We start from the raw sequence: 17,594 nt of genomic DNA, 5'->3' as shown, positions 1-17,594 counted from the left end.
GAAGCCATTGCAATGAGAAGCCCACGCACTGCAATGAAGAGAAGCCTCTGCTCACTACAACTAGAGAAAGCCTGCATGCAGCAACGAAGACCCAAGGCAGCCAAAAATAAATTTTTTTTTTAAAGTTTAAAAAAAAAAAGAATCAGGCTGAAAACCTATTACCTATAGCTATATAGCTTTATAGGAGCTCTGAGCCTGGAAAGGAAAGAGGACAAAAATCCAGGCTCACAGCACATTTAAAATTAACAATAATCCCTTAATATCAAATATCAAGCCAGTATTCCCATTTCCCCAACTGCTGTGTAAATATTTTTTGAGTTATTCTGTATTGATTGATGTACAGTAAATCCCCTACATACGAAACTCAAGAGTTGCGAGCTTTCAAAGATGCAAACGTGCGTTCCATCAACATCAGGCGTGAGTGAAACTGCAGCTTGCCCTCCATCTCCTATTGCTGACGATCCTTCAGCTCTACCATCTCCCACCTCCTCTCCCTCCTCCAGTCAGTAACTCTTCTTGCCTGTTCACTCGATGCCAGCCCCTTTATGCCAGCTGTTGTACTGTACCGCTGTACTTTTCAATGTACTGTACCGCAAGATTAAAAATGTTTTATTTTTTGTGTGAAAAGTATTATAAACCTATTAGAGTACAGTATTATATAGCTGATTGTGTTAATTGGGTACCTAGGCTAACTTGGACTTATGAACAAATTAGACTTGTGAACACACTCTCAGAATGGAACTCGTTCGTATGTAGAGGACTTACTGTATTTATCTCTTGTCTCCTTCCATTCATCATCCCTGTATCTTTTATTATTCACTTTCTTGCAATTCTTAGAATTTGGGGTTGGAAAAACCAGGCAGTTGTCCTGTAAAGATTCTCAGTAGGAATTTTGTTGATGGCATCCCCACAGTATTAACAAGTTTTTTTGGTGTTTTGTTTTTGTTTTGTCTTCTATTTCCTATAAATTGGTAGTTAAATTTAAAGGCTAGATCAGATTCAGGATTATAACCTGAGGGCAAGACTAAGGCACAGACAGCATGGCATACTTCCAAAACGATGTATCTAGTATCTGGATATCTTTTTGTGATATTACCAACTATTGGTGATCTTCGCCCAGACATTATTCATTAGGAGATGCAAAATGGTGACATTCTAAGCCTATCACTGAGACTTCCCTGGTGGCGCAGTGGTTAAGAATCCACCTATCAATTCAAGGGACACAGGTTCGAGCCCTAGTCCAGGAAAATCCCACATGCCGCGGAGCAACTAAGCCCATGCGCCACAACTACTGAGCCTGCATTCTAGAGCCCATGAACCACAACTACTGAGCCCACGTGCCACAACTACTGAAGCCTGCACGCCTAGAGCCTGTGCTCCGCAACAAGAGAAGCCACCGCAATGAGAAGCCCGCGCACAATGAAGAGTAGCTACTAGAGAAAGCCCGCGCGCAGCAACGAAGACCCAACACAGCCAAAAACTATAATAAAGTCTATCAGTTTTTATTAGAATACATCTATAGAAAGAAACTTCTCTTATTTGGTCACCCTGAGATCCAATTCATATAAGAAAAGTAGGATAAATGCTTATTTTTCTTTACCTATCAAAACTGTCAAAATAATGAGTTAGCCCAAGAGCAACTAAAGTATTTAAGTTTTAGCATCATTACGAACTCAAGGATTAAACAAGCTTGACTTGTTTCAATTCATTAGTTATTTTCTTTACTGATGTTCAAATTGTCCCTTTTTTAAATTTATTTTTTATTGAAGCACAGCTGAATTACAATGTTTATTACTGCTGTACAGCAAAGTGACTCAGTTACACACATATATACATTCTTTTTCATATTCTTTTCCATCATGGTTTACCACAGGATATTGAATATAGCTCCCTGTGCTATACACGACCTTGTTGTTTATCCATTCTATATATACCAGTTTGCATCTGCTAATCCCAAACTCCCAATCAAACCCTCTCCTACTCCCTCCCACTTGGCAACCACCAGTCTATTCTCCATGCCCGATTGTTTCTGTTCCCAAGATAGGTTGATTTGTGTCATATTTTAGATTCCACATATAAGTGATATCATATGGTATTTGTCTTTCTCTTTGACTTACTTCACTTAGTATGATAATCTCTAGTTGCATCCATGTCGCTGCAAATGGCATCATTTACTTCTTTTTATGGCTGAGTAGTATTCCATTGTATGTATGTACCACTTATTCTTTATCCATTCATCTGTCAATAGACATTCACGCTGTTTCCACGTCTTGGCTACTGTGAATAGTGCTGCTATGAACATAGGGGCACGTGTATCTTGTATCTTTTTGAATTACAGTTTTGTCTGAATATCTGCCCAGGAGTGGGACTGCTGGATCATATGGTAATTCTTTTTTTAGTTTTCTGCAGAACTTCCATTCTGTTTTCCATAGTGGCTGCACCAACTTACATTCCCACCAACAATGTAGGAAGCTTCCCTTTTCTCCCTACCCTCTCCAGCATTTGTTATTTGTAGATTTTTTTAATGATGGCCATTCTGACCGGCATGAGGTGGTACCTCATTGTAGTTTTGATTTGCATTTCTCTAATAACTAGCAATGTTGAGCATCTTTTCACGTGCCTATGGGTCATCTGTATTTCTTCTTTGGAGAAATGTTATTAAGGTCTTCTGCCCATTTTTCGATTGGGTTGTTTGTTTTTTGTTGTCAAGTTGTATGAGCTGTTTGTATACTTTGGAAATTAATCCCTTGTCAGTAGCATCATTTGCAAACATTTTCTCCCATTCTGTAGGTTGTCTTTTTGTTTATGGTTTCCTTTGCTGTGCAAAAGCTTGTAAGTTTGATTAGGTCCCATTTGTTTATTTTGGCTTTTATTTCTATTGCCTTGGGAGACTGACCTAAGAAAACACTGATACAATTTATGTCGAAGAATGTTTTGTCTATGCTCTCTTCAAGGAGTTTTATGGTATCATGTCTTATGTTTAAGTCTTTAAGCCATTTTGGGTTTATTTTTGTGTATGGTGAGAGGGCACATTATAACTTCTTTGATCTACATGTGGCTGTCCAACTTTTCCAACACCACTTGCTGGAGAGACTTCTTCCCATTGTATATTCCTTTTTTTTTTTTGGCTGCTCCGCACAACATGCGAGATCTTAGTTCCCCAACCAGGGATCAAACCTGCACCCCCTACAGTGGAAGCCTGGAGTTCTAACCACTGGACCGCCAGGGAATCCCCTCCCATTGTATATTCTTGCCTCCTTTGTTGAAGATTATTTGATCGTAGGTGTGTGGGTTTATTTCTGGGCTCTCTATTCTGTCCATTGATCCATATGCCTGTTTTTGTGCCAGTACCATGCTTTGTAGTATTGTCTGAAGTCTGGGATGGTTATGCCTCCCAATTTGTTCTTTTTCTTCCGGATTGCTTTGGCAATTCTGGTCTTTTATGGTTCCATATGAATCTTAAAATTATTTGTTCTAGTTCTGTGAAAAAGGTCATGGGTAATTTGATAGGGATCACATTAAATCTGTGGATTGCTTTGGGTAGTATGGCCATTTTAACAATATTAACTCTTCCAATCCAAGAGCATGGGGTATCTTTCCATTTCTTTGCATCATCTTCAATTTCCTTTATTAATGTTTTACAGTTCTCAGCATATAAGTCTTTCACCTCCTTGGTGAGGCTTATTCCTAAGTATTTTATTTTGGGGTCTGCGATATCTAAAAACATTGTTTTTTTTACATTCCCTTTCTGATATTTCATTGTTGGTGTAAAGAAACACAACCAATTTCTGTACGTTAATCTTGTATCCTGCTACCTTGCTGAATTCGTTTATTAGTTCTAATAGTGTTTATGTGGAGTCTTCAGGGTTTTCTATATATAGTATCATATCATCTGCATATAATGAAATTGTCCCCCTTTTGACCAATGGGATCTTATTCAGGATGGCTCCTAGGTTGTTTTGACACTACCTTCATAGTTTTTAGTTGCTCTATTGCTTTCTGACAAGACATTCTAGGAAAAAAAAAAAAAGAAACTCGAGTTGCTCTCCTGGCATTCTCACCTTTGTACAATCCCCTCCATTAAGTATGAGTGGGACCTGTGACTTGCTTCTAATCAGTAAAATATGACAAAGGTGACAGAATGTTAAAAATGATTACATATACATAATTATATTACATAAGACTGTAACCCCTGTTAATAGGTCACTCTTTCTCTCCCTTATTGGCTTTGAAGAAAGCAGCTGCCATGTTGTAAGCTGCCTATGGAGAGGGTCATGAGGCAAGGACCTAAGAACAGCCTCCCAGACAACAGCCAACAAGAAACTAAGGCTTTCAGTTGGGCACCCTCCCAGGAACTGAATGCTGCCAACAACCACATGAACTTGGAAGCAGATCTTTCCCCAGCTGAACTTCAGATGAGACCCCTGCCATGGACAACACCATAATAGCAGTTTTGTGAAACCCTGTAGCAGAGGACCCAGTTAACGGGGTGGTGCAAATGTGTGTCATTGCAAGCCTCTGAGCTTGTGGTACTATTGATAATTAATATATGCAGGCTCATCTCCTACATTTCCTGCCTCAGACTTGGAAAATGCCCATTCTGAGCACTAGTTTACTTTTATTGTGAAAAGGTATTTAAAGACCACAATGTGAGCATCAAGAGTGCTATTATTGAATTGGTCACTGTTTCTAGGCCTTTTAAGTCAACAGGGCCAGAAAATGCATACATTTCAATAAGTTAAATTACTGCATGAGTGCATACAGAGGCGTCTACTCAAATTTAGTACTATAGGGTTTTGGGGGCTTCCCTGGTGGCGCAGTGGTTGAGAGTCCGCCTGCCGATGCACGGGACACGGGCTCGTGCCCTGGTCCAGGAAGATCCCACATGCCACAGAGCGGCTGGGCCCGTGAGCCATGGCCGCTGAGCCTGCGTGTCCGTAGCCTGTGCTCCGCAACGGGAGAGGCCACAACAGTGAGAGAGGCCCGCGTAACACAAAAAAAAAAAAAAAGGGGATTTCCCTGGCAGTCCAGTGGTTAAGCCTTCGCCTTCTAATGCAGGGGGTGCGGGTCTGACCCCTAGTCGGGGAGCTGAGATCCCACATGCCTTGTAGCCAAAAAACGAAAACATAAAACAGAAGCAATATTGTAACAAATTCAATAAAGCCTTTAAAAAATGCTCCACATCATAAGTATTTAAAAAAAAAACTACATCTTCTTTAAATAATGCTAAAAGTTTGTTTTCAACAAAACCAATATATTCACTCATTTCAATTAGCCCACAATACACACATTACACAGTACTGAAATACAATGTATACATTGCCACCAAAATTATAATAGTTCAAGACTTGTTTTCCTTCTTTGCCGTCCTTCCTGCACTCTCTTCCCAGGGTCTATTTCAGGGGGAATATCATCAGTGAGTCAAGTCACTGTCTTTTAAAGTCACTTGGCGTAGTTTTACTCTGGTATCCACCAAGTGAATACATGTAAAATTCATTTATTTTGTTTTACTTTTAATTTTTAGAGATCTAAAAAAAATTTTTAATAATTATGTAAAACATTTACATGGCTCCAAAGTCAGGTCTAAAGAAAAAGGAAAATTCAGAACATAGTGTAGTGCTCTTCTACACTGTGTTCCTCTCCCCCATAACAAACTGTTATTTTTTTTAGATTTCATTCAATACTCTTCTAAACATGAGCATGTGCTCTTGCTCTCTCGCTCTATATATATATACACACACACACATATACACGCACAGAAACACACACACATCCTTATCTCCCTCTTTCTCAGTACATGATTTCACATTAGAAACACTTTCCACCTTGCATTTTTCTTTTAACTGTCCCAGAATAAACCTAGCTTGCAACTAGAGGAAGAGTGGGCCAGACAGAAATGGTTAAAAAATAAATAAATAATTTGGAGGTGGGGGTGGGAATGATAACTTAGAAAAGCGCAAAAAAAAAAAAAACTCCACTTAAAATGAACTTAATAAACCAATAATCCAAAACATAGGAAGAAATCTAATGATGAGGAAGAAAAAAAAACCAATAAAAACATGAATTCACACCAGATGGTATTAGTTTTATGAAACAGTCTGACAAAAAAAATTTAATTAATTAATTAATTTATTTTTTTGCGGTACACAGGCCTCTCACTGTTGTGGCCTCTCCCGTTGCGGACCACAGGCTCCAGACACGCAGGCTCAGCGGCCATGGCTCATGGGCCTAGCCGCTCCGCGGCATGTGGGATCTTTCCGGACCGGGGTACGAACCCATGTCCCCTGCATCGGCAGGCGGACTCTCAACCACTGTGCCACCAGGGAAGCCCTATTTTATTTTATTTTTGGCTGCATTGGGTCTTCGTTGCTGCACATGGGCTTTTCTCTGGTTGCGAGAGTGGGGCCACTCCTTGTTGCAGTGCACGGGCTTCTCACTGCAGTGGCTTCTCTTGTTGTGGAGCACAGGCTCTAGGCACGTGGGCTTCAGTAGTTGTGGCGCGTGGGCTCAGTAGTTGTGGCTCGCAGGCTCTAGAGCACAGGCTCAGCAGCTGTGGCACACGGGATTAGTTGCTCCGCGGCATGTGGGATCTTCCCAGACCAGGGATCGAACCCATGTCCCCTGCATTGGCAGGTGGATTCTTAACGACTGTGCCACCAGGGAAGCCCTGACAAAAATTTTTAAATTTGAACATGTTGAAGATGTCCGAGAGATAAAGGAATCTTTTCATAAAATAGCACAACGGTTATAAAACAAAAACAGAGAACTGAAACAGGCAGGTATATATGAAAAAGCAATTTCAAATCTAAGAAATGAAAATTGTATGGGCTTCCCTGGTGGCGCAGTGGTTGAGAGTCCGCCTGCCGATGCAGGGGACGTGGGTTCGTGCCCCGGTCCGGGAGGATCCCACATGCTGCAGAGCGGCTGGGCCCGTGAGCCATGGCCGCTGAGCCTGCGCTCCGCAACGGGAGAGGCCCGCCACCGAGAAGAAAAAATGAAAAAAAAAAAAAAAGAAAAGAAATGAAAATTGTAAATACTGGCATGTAGACTCAATAGGCAGAATAAACTCTAGGCTGGACCATAGCAGAGGAAAAAAGTAAATTGCTACACTGTACCAAATTCACCTGGTATAAGGCATAGAAAAATTTTTTTAAAAAAACTGAAAGAGCAATTAAAATACACAGAGAATAAAAAACTCCAACACAGGTCTACCAAAAGAGAAGAAAAGTAAAAATAAAAGAAGCAATATTTAAATAGCTGAGAATTTTCCAAAACTGAAGAAAGATCTGATTCCTCAGATTATATGTATACTCTGAGTATTAGTTGGATATAGAGAAACAGGTCCACAGTCACAGTGCACTACGGTAAAACTGCAAAATACCAAGCACAAAGAGCTGCAACTTTAAGAAAATAACTAACCAGACTACTTCACAACAAATGTCCATAACAACTTAAGAAAACCACATGCAAACACTGACTTGACTTCCCTGATTATTTACAAATCTATAATGTCATATGGGCATTGGGGGAGAGTGAAGACTTCCAAGTTTACTAGATAACTATCCATACCTTAACATTCTTAACATAATTACTTACCTATGACTCTAAAAGCAAGGTGTGGACAACACATAATACTAATAACTCAAAAGATTTATTTCAAAGTATCTACTAAATTCACACATTTTAGTCCTTAAAAAAAAAACTGAAATGCTAAGTAGTGGAACTTTGGAGAAAAGAAAACAGCAGCATAGAAGGGAAGAAACAAAAATCAATTCCTGGGAAAACAGTTGTGAAAGGCAACATTGAACTTTATACCACAACATGCAAGAAAGAATACCTTTATAACCTTGAGGTAGGAAAGGATTTCTTAAACAAGACACAAAGTACAAACCATAAAAGGGAAACCCTGAGAAATTCAACTAAATTTAAATGTTTAACTTTTATTAACAAAGAAACCATACAAAAGTGAAAACGACAAGCCACAAAATGGGAAGACATTTGTGATACATGATCCGCAAAGAATTAGTATTCAGAACATATAAAGAACTCCTATCAAAAAGAAAAACAAACCCAACAGTCATTTCTGAGAAAAGGAAACAAAAATGGCCAGGAAACATTTGAAAAGACATCTCCCCTCAGTAAGCAAAAATGCACAAACTACGAGATATCAATTCAACCCAACAAGCTGTCTAACTTTAGTATTTCCCAACATCAAGTACAGTAGACCTTTGAACAACATGGGAGTGAAATGTGAGGGTCTTATATACAAGATTTTTTTCAATAGTAAATACTACAGTGCTATACAACGTGCAGTTAGTTTAATCTGTGGATGCCAAACCATGGATTGAGAGGAACAGGGTAGATATGGCGGGCCAACTATAAATTATAGGCAGAATTTCAACTGCACAGAGGTCAACATCCCGAACCCCACCGAGTTTTTCAAGGGTCAACTGTATAGACCAGAATGTGGAGCCATCACATGTATACACTAGTGAGGAGAATAAACTGGTACAATTATATTGGAAAACAACACAGCGCTACCTACAGTAAGGCTGAAAATGTACCTCTCCTAAAATTCAGCAATTCCACTCCTATCTAGGTATAAGGTCCGACACAATTCACTCAAACTGCAAATCTCAACATTAGTGGGTAGCAAAAATCAACTCAGTGGGTCTTGATTAGCATTCCTATTCTTAATGAAACAAACAAGTATCAAATGAGGTTTTTTTCCCAAGAAACTTTGTTACATATGTATACATCTGATAATGTACTGAGTCTCATAACGTAAAATTTATTTCTTATTGCAAGTAGTAACAAAAAAGTTTTTTAAAACACGATACTAGAGACAGTAGGGATGCAAGTGCACCAAGAGACCTATACAAGGTATTCATAGCAGAACTGTTTATAATAGCAAAAGAAAACTGGAAACTACCCAAGTGCCCATCAACAGATAATAAACAAGGTGACAAATATACATACAATGAAATTCCAGGTAGAAGTGAAAGTGAATGAATTAGAGATATATACAAGATGGTGGAAGAATATTTGGACAATAAAGTTGAGGAGAAAAAGGAAGTTGCAAATAAACTCATACAGAAGGATCCCGTTTACAGTGTTCAAAAACAAAACAGAAAAAAAAAAGATACCAAAAGGGATTATACACCACAGTAACTGAAACTATACCCAGAAATGAAAATACCAAATCATATGAGAAGCTTGAGAAATTCACTTCACAGAAATCATGTTCAGCCAACCTGAGATATCCAGGTTAGGAAAACTATGTAAAATAATTATGGAACACATTTCAAATGAACATGACTTCCCAATAAACTAATCAAGTACAGGCCAAAAGCACACAAATGAATTCAACCTGTGCATGGATATTAAAAATTTAAAGGACTTCCCTGGTGGCACAGTGGTTAAGAATCTGCCTGCCAACTCAGGGGACATGGGTTCAAGTCCTGGTCCGGGAAGATCCCACATGCCACGGAGCAACTAAGCCCACGAGCCACAACTACTGAGCCCGTGTGCCACAACTAATGAAGCCCCCACGCCTAGAGCCCGTGCTCCACAACAAAAGAAGCCACTGCAATAAGAAGCCCAAGCACCGCACGAAGAGTAGCCCCCGCTTGCCGCAACTAGAGAAAGCCCGCGCACAGCAACAAAGACCCAATGCAGCCAAAAATAAATAAATAAAAATAAATTTATTTTTTAAAAAATTTAAGGAAACACTTTAAATGTTCAACAACATAGCATTCAGAACACTGGAGAGCTTTCAAAGTACAGCCTAGCTTGTTCAAATTTACTTCAAAGGTAACCAGATGTAAACATATGCAATCACTAAATAATTTATGTATATATTTCACTCAGAACACTTACATTGCTGATCAACAAGATTAACTAGTACTAAGAAGTACTTTGGCTGAAATTCGTGCATTAAATTTTGTTTGCCATCCCACTCCCAAGAGTAAACCTGAAACCCTTATTCTTGAAGTCTCACTTTCCATGGCATTGCACGTAAATCAACTAGCCATGCTAATGGAGAAGGCAGATGGAACAAATGACAAGTAAAGCAATTGGCAAAATTAGCAGTAATCCAAGTCAAGAAGATTCAAATTCTAGCCTCAAGTTTGTTTGTTTGAATACATGCAAATTTTAACATTATTAGTTTGACTTTCTCATGATCTGTTTAATCAGTGGTGTCTGAAAGGAATGATACGACTTTCCTAAGTCATTATTTAAGCCTTAAAGGAACGTACTACATGCCTTTTTGTATTTGGACAATGCTTTTTTTAATCATTATTTCTTACTCCAGATCTGTCATTTAAATATGGCTAGATATGGAGAGTTCCTTAAAATACGTGATATATCTAGCTCCTCACTTATGTAATTGCCATGTAGGTAATTTATAGTTAAATTATGAAGTACTTTTTCAAAAAAATGAAAACTGTGACCTGAAATAATTATATAATATTTCCTATTAAAGTATCCGTATTTGAAAAAAAAAATGACAAGTAAAGCAGAAGGCTCAATGAGTCCCAATCATTTTCAAACATCAGGCAATTGATTCATTCATTAAACTGAGCACTACCTAAGTGCGAGAAATATAGTTCACAGTGGTGAGCAAGAAAGTTCCCGCCTCATAGTGCTTATATTCTTAGAGGTGAAACAGATATCAAGCATATAAATAAACAAGCATATATTATAATGTTAGGTAATAACTGATCATGAAGTGAAGAAAAATAAGGCTGAGACAAAGAATAAAGAGAACATTCATTCTGGTAATCAGGGTTGGCCTTTCTGAAATAACCACTGAGCAATGCCTACAAGATCACACGGCAGTAAAACTCATAACGCAGATACACAGGAATTAAGACTGAAAAATTTTCTTGTAAATTAAAAAGATCATAGTCTACCTATTGCTTTCTCTATAAAACACTTTATAGCATTTGGTTTTAAATGGCTTTTACTATTTTCTCTCCTTGGAAAACTTTAAGTTCTCAAATTTAAGTCACTAGCTTTAAGAGTTAATCCTCTAACTCCAGGGGAAAGAAATCTTTATAACCTTAATGTAGCTTTCTAATACCTAACATCAGACATTGCACATGGACAAGTGCCTTACTCTTTTTTTCAGAAAGCATTCTACAAAACAACTCAATGTATGAGAATGGGCTCTAGAGTCAGAATATCTAGTTCAAATTCAGGTTCCTCCTTTTATTTGCTCTGTGTCTTTGGACAAATTATTTAACCTGCCTCCCTCGTTTCCACCAAATACTATCTATCTCATAAGGTTGCAGAGAGGATAAATATGATACTACACATAAAGTATTTACAAAGCCTTACAACAAATAAGCACTCTAATGTTAGCTATCACTTATGTAGCAACTACTAAGATAATATAAGCAAGGCAAATGAGTTTCCTGCAAGTAAATCCACACATACAGTAAGTGGTATTAACTAGCAAAGCCAAATTCAAACCCAAGTTCTTCAGACTCCCTAGCACCCACACTCTTTCCACTTACACCACACATTATACAATTAAATAACTGAGCAATAAGAAATTTGCACAAACCTTAGAATTAATAAGGTCTAAGACCTGCAGATCTCCTAACTACTGACTTCCAGACCAGACTGTTCCCTTAGCAGCTTAAATGACTCATGTGTAAGAGTAAATAATGATCATCCCACATTTTCCAGTAAGGATGTAGCATAACATCAGGTCTCCTGACAGACAATGTAATTACTAAAAGTCATATAAGTTCTGATAACTAATTGCAGATGTCACTCAGAACCAAAAATAAAGAAATGTGGATAAATGACATTCTCCTCTAGTAATGGCAGGCAGCTAGGATCCTATGGCCCCCATGAAAACTATTCAATATGGAAGCTATCTTAAAGGACCTCTCACTGGATTAAACGACATTTCTCCCCTTGGTTAAAAATACATGGGCTAGTGTCTACAGAAAGCTAAATGCTTCTGGCTAGCAACCTACTCACCTACACATTTGCTTATTTCTATAAATCGATTAAATGACAGAATAAAGACAAAGCTGTTATTTCTACGAAAACTAAGTTAAATCCTTTGGAAGGCCTTGATAAGGATTGGAAAAATCTAGAATGATTTTGAATTCGAATGTTTCATTACACTAAAAAAAAGCAATACTAGAAATTACGCTTTTAAGGAATGATGTATAGAAAAAAGATCAGGAGACCCCCTACTCAAAGACAAGAGATTGATCCAAATAAAAAAGAGAGGCAAGGGCTTCCCTGGTGGTGCAGTGGTTGAGAGTCCGCCTGCCGATGCAGGGGACACGGGTTCGTGCCCCAGTCCGGGAAGATTCCACGTGCCGCAGAGCGGCTGGGCCCCGTGAGCCATGGCCGCTGAGCCTGCGCGTCTGGAGCCTGTGCTCTGCAACAGGAGAGGCCACAACGGTGAGAGGCCCGCGTACAGCAAAAAAAAAAAAAAAAAAAAAAAAAAAAGAGAGGCAAATAAAAGTAAGTAAATGCTTAAAATTAAAACGAAGTGCACAGATACCTCGAGTTCTTGCTTTAACCAACTTTTTATATTACCTAACTAATAGTCCTAATCGCGTGAGACAGGTAAGACGGTCTCCGCCACATTTAAACATCACTCCCTCCACCAAGGGGTTCCCAAAGGTTCCCTGCCACTTTTCTTCTGCTCTCTGACTGTTCCTAGGAAAGGAGCAAACTGAAAACTACATGTGTCCAAAAATGAGGTATGCATCACAATAAAAAAAAAACAAAAAACTGTAGGATAAAGATTTTAATTCACTTGTAATGAACACATCTTTAATAAATCTTTATTGAGCACCTGTTATGTGCCAAGCACTGCCCTAAACCCTTAGAATCCATCAATAAACAAAAGGAGACAAAAAGCCCTGTCCTCATAGGTTACGTTATAGCGTACATCTGGGGGCAGAGAGAAGAGATAATAAACAGGATCAACAAGGAAATTATATAGTTTGTTGAAAGGTGACAATTGTTATGTAAAACAGAACAGGGTACAGAGATCATAAGTAGGGAAGTGCAGCTTTAAATAGAAGGCAGATCGTTTTGAAAAACATTTCAAGAGCAAGGACTTGAAGGAGACAAGGCAATCAGTCATGTAGATACCTTACAGAAAGAATGACTGAAGAAGGGGTAACAGCCAGTGTAAAGGCTCTAAGACAGCTAAAATAAGCAAGAGGTAGAGTAGTAGCTAACTTAGGAGAGGTAAGGGAGGATGGGGAGAGTAGGAGTATCCAGATTCTGTAAGACCTTGTAGACCATAAGTACTTTGGATTTTACTCTGCATATGGGAAGTCACTGCAGGGTTCTGAGGAAAGAAGTGGTATGATCTGGTTGCTCTGTTGAAAAAGACTGTAGAGAGCTAGGATAGAAGCAGAGAAACCCATTAGAGGTTAACTGCAGAAATCTAGGCAAGAGAGAGAAGATTGGTTTGGACTAGCCTAATGAGCAATGGAGGTGGTAAGAAGTGATTTGATTCTGGATATATTTTCAAGGTAAGATTGAGCCAAGAATGCCAAGTATGAGTGAGATAAGTCAGGGATGACTCCATTTTTCTTTTCACCTGAATACTGGATAGAGCTGCCATCTAATAAGATGGATCAGCCTGCCCCTACAGCAGGTTTAAAGAGGAACATGGAATTTTAGTTTGAGTTTACTACTTTACATCCAAACAGAAATTCAGAACAGGTCGTACAGAATACAGGAGGTAAATCTGGGCTGTAGATATAAAAATGGAAGCCATCAGCATATAGGTATTTAAAGCCATGACACTGGATGAAATCACCAGAGGAGTATAAAAAGAAAAGTGAACCAAGGATTGAGCACTTCAAGAATGAGAACGAATCATAAACACAGAATGAGCAGAGCAATTAGTGAGAAGAGAAACCCAAAAAGCAATGTCCTGGAAGGAGGGGAGTATAAACAATTCATTTAAGTTCCACTTAGTGTACAAATCACTTTGCTGAAACTAGACTTGAGGTTAGAAGTTCTTAATCAGCCTGTAGTAGTTAAGGTGATAGGTGAAATACTAAAGCACAACTTTTTTAAAAGGAGGTCACTTCTTACACATTTCCTAGGAATATTAGATTTCCTACTGGAGTCATTACTAAAACTATTCTTAGTACTAAAAGTATACTATTTTGCCTATTTTATCTTTTTAAGATAAAACCAATTAAAAACGTATACCATTTTAAAAATTAATTTTAAAAGCCTAAATAACACTGCAATCAAACTCAAAGACCAAAAAAACCATTTAAACACCAATTAAACACCCTGGCATGCAAACAGTTATAAACTGTCATTACTTTTCTCTTTCTAGAGCTCACATACAGAAGGTTAAGTTAAATCAAACTCCTTAGTTATGGTACTAAAGGCTTTTCCTCTTTCTGTTTAATTTTCTGTTTACAGAAAAAAATAGCTTACATTCTTATCTAAACCAATGTTTAACCTGTGCTTTGTACATAAACTACACTTTTATGATCAGAACACCCAAAGTCATGTTCACAAAAACTGAAAGAGGAAGCAATGAAACTCAACTTTATTTATGCATAAAAGTGATCATTTCTAAAGAAACAATTACTTGCTTCTAGCCTCTAAGTATCCTCTGGATTTACCTTCAAAATAACTAAAAACATAAACAGTACACAGAAAAAGCAGCTTATAAGATGTTATCCTCAAACGTTCGAATGTTCTTGAAAAGCATAGTCTCTCTTCATTTCCTTTTTACACATTAGGTCAGATTCCTAAGAAACCCATACCATTATGTTTATTAACAACTTAAATTTTTTACAAAGTATTGTGAGATCTTTTAGATTAAAACTTTCTTTGCTATAAAAAATTATAATAAGTATGCAATTAAAAATATACCTTCCATACATTTCAAGTAAAATTCAACATAAGTTCCCAACAGTATCAATCTTAACACAAGTCCTTTAAAGTTAAGCCTCAAAAAAGCCTTCACTTCTCAGGCCCTTTATAAAAGTCATACTGGGGCTTCCCTGGTGGCGCAGTGGTTGAGAGTCCACCTGCCGATGCAGGGGACACGGATTCGTGCCCCGGTCCGGGAAGATCCCACATGCCGCGGAGCGGCTAGGCCCGTGAGCCATGGCCGCTGAGCCTGCGCGTCCGGAGCCTGTGCTCTGCAACGGGAAAGGCCAAAACAGTGAGAGGCCCATGTACCACAAAAAAAATAATAATAATAATAAAATATAAAAGTCATACTGGCTGTCCTTTAACATCTAATTATTAAAATGTTCTCCCTACTAAAAGCAGGTTAAAGCCTACAAACTGGAAGGAGGCTTGGAGTGAGAGACAGATGAAAACACTTGCATCAAACAGAAGAGACTATGATATTAAAGGAGGATACAGAAAATACTAAACTGGAAACAAATTCATAAATTAATGGCTCTTCATGTTGACCCTGAGCCATCAAGAAAGGGTTATATGATACTCAATACCCTTTATAATTTTAAAGTGTTTAATATTTTTAAGAAAAAATTTCATCAGGCTTTGTTATATTTTAAGTTTCAGTATGAATCTCACAAAGGTAAATAGAGCACTTCACTCTCCAAGTGCACCTGATAGAGCTGGTTACACTGCTAAGGCTGCAAAATTAGAAGAGATTTCTAACTCAATGTTGGGGGGAGGGTAGGAGGGATGAATTAATGAATTTTCCTTAGAATCTACAAACAATAAACCCAGTTATTTCTTGTTAGATCCCTAAACAAGATAATGTGGGGAGTCGGGGGCGGGGGCTTGTTTATCAGAGAACACATTAAATATGAAAGTATTTATAGCAAGGTATGTCTACCCAAAACACAGAGCAATTCAAGAGTACTCCAGTGTTATTCTTGGGACAATAATAACAGTCTCATCAGCAACTACTTTAGCCAGACTGGAGACAGTGATGCCATTCACCTGCTAGGTGAGGTAAGGAGAAGTGCAACCTAATTAACCAAGAATTCAAACTTTAAGACAATTCCTACACAATTCAGAATGCTTAGTTCACCCCAAGGTGTTTACCTTTAGCAGGCTACGGGTGTCTAAATTTCTCAAGGGTTTCCACAAAGCGTCTCAAAAAAAGCACAACTTTGAACAGTTAACTTCAACTGCAGCTTTTTAAGCAGTGCTTATTCAGATACCTGCTAAGAAATCCTTTTCTGGAATAGGCGCAACCATGAATTTAGATTCCTGCTTCCTCCCACAAGGAAGAGCTAAGATTAAACAGCCCGCTCTTGAACCTAACCAGGGTGCAGCTGGCCGAGGTTAGGATGCCGCTCCCCGCGTCTGGGGATGCCGGTCTCCGGTACACATGCTGCCTCACGACCGACGCGCGGTGCTGCACATGCCACACCAGTTGTCGGATTACCGTACGACTTTTCTAGGCTGCCGGCTGGGTTTTCTGCCGAGGTCCCCAACGCCAAAAATCTCGTTGTTGGAAACTGAAGGGGGGAGGGGGAATCAGTAAGGAAGACACACCCCTCAGGGAGAGGAAGGATAACTTCCCCCGTCTCGAGGGCGGTCCACAGATTTTTCCAAACTCTGCCCTCACGCTGCTTTCCCATGGCCAACCGCCCCTCTCTAGGACCCGGGGGCGAGCACAGGGCGGCGGAAGGGGGGCACTGGAAGGGCCGAAAGCCGCTTCACCAAGTACCCCGAGAGCGGCGAGAGCTGGAAATTCCAGCATGGCGTAAGCGTGGCCCAGCTCCCGCCCAGGGAGGCCTCCGGGGACGCGCTCCCTCAGTCCCCCGGCCGAGGATACGATAATCCGCCTTCCCTCCCGGGGGCCCTCACGCCCAACTAAAAATAGGTGTCTCGGTCACCCCAAGGCCCTCTCCGGCCGACCTCACCCTCGGGAGACGTCCTCGGACGAGACGCCGCAGCGGAACCGGGGTCGGGCCCGCGGCGGCCCGGCGAGGCGGCGAGGCCGCTCGGAGCCCGCCAGCCTCGGTGGCCCGGCCCAAGCAGGAGCCCTGCGGCGGCGACCCGGCGCCCGAGGCCTACCCGGCGGGGGCGGCGGCAGGCGGTGTCCCGGCCCCACGGCCGCACCCCCCCCCCCGCGCCCGACGCGGCCCTCCCGTCTGCCTGGGACCCCGCGGCCGGCGCAACCCTCCCCTCTCCGCGGTCCCCGCGGCCGGAGCCTGGGCCCGGCGCGGCCCGCTCTCCCTTACCCTGCGCGGCCGGGGAAGGATACCAGAAAAACGCGGCGGCGCCGGCCGTACAGCCCGAGCCGCCAGCTCCAAGTGGCCGCCGCCGCCGCAGTACCTCAGGCGCCGTCGCGCCGCCCGGCAGGAAACGGGCGGTTTCGGGGCGGGGCGGCCCCGGCACGTCCCGGCGTCTGGGCCGGCAGTGCCCGGAGACCGGCCCCTTAAAGGAACAGGCGCCGCCGCTTCGGCCCCCGCGCGCTCTCCCGCGCGCTCGGGTAAGTCCCAGCGTTCGGCGGTCTCGGGATTCTGGGGCTTTCCTCCCGATATGACGTCCCGCAGCTAGGTGGAAGGTGGGAGCTCTGGGGCTCGAGGCGCAACGGAGTTCCCTTCGTCCGGGGGCCCTGCTCTCTCTCTCTCTCT

At 40.9% G+C, this 17,594-nt stretch overlaps 1 protein-coding gene across 19 annotated transcripts in view; it reads right to left on the bottom strand.

Moving 5' to 3' along the window:
• Positions 1-17,304, bottom strand: part of KTN1 (kinectin 1) — a 118,273-nt gene extending 100,969 nt beyond the window's left edge. For 13 of the 19 annotated variants that reach the window (XM_022570492.3, XM_089907738.1, XM_089907737.1 and 10 more), the window contains exon 1: positions 17,199-17,304. The gene's annotated coding sequence lies outside the window, so the exon portion shown is untranslated. The other 6 variants (XM_022570493.3, XM_089907734.1, XM_089907732.1 and 3 more) reach the window with 6 other exon arrangements.
• Between the last annotated feature and the right edge of the window lie 290 nt (positions 17,305-17,594).

The sequence above is a fragment of the Delphinapterus leucas genome, chromosome 2 (assembly GCF_059928025.1).
Source record: "Delphinapterus leucas isolate spDelLeu-1000000601 "Yukka" chromosome 2, BTC_Dleu_Yukka2, whole genome shotgun sequence".
NCBI lineage: Eukaryota > Metazoa > Chordata > Mammalia > Artiodactyla > Monodontidae > Delphinapterus > Delphinapterus leucas.
The sequence above is the reverse complement of the archived record's forward strand: the minus strand, read 5'-3'. Positions and strand labels throughout refer to the sequence as shown.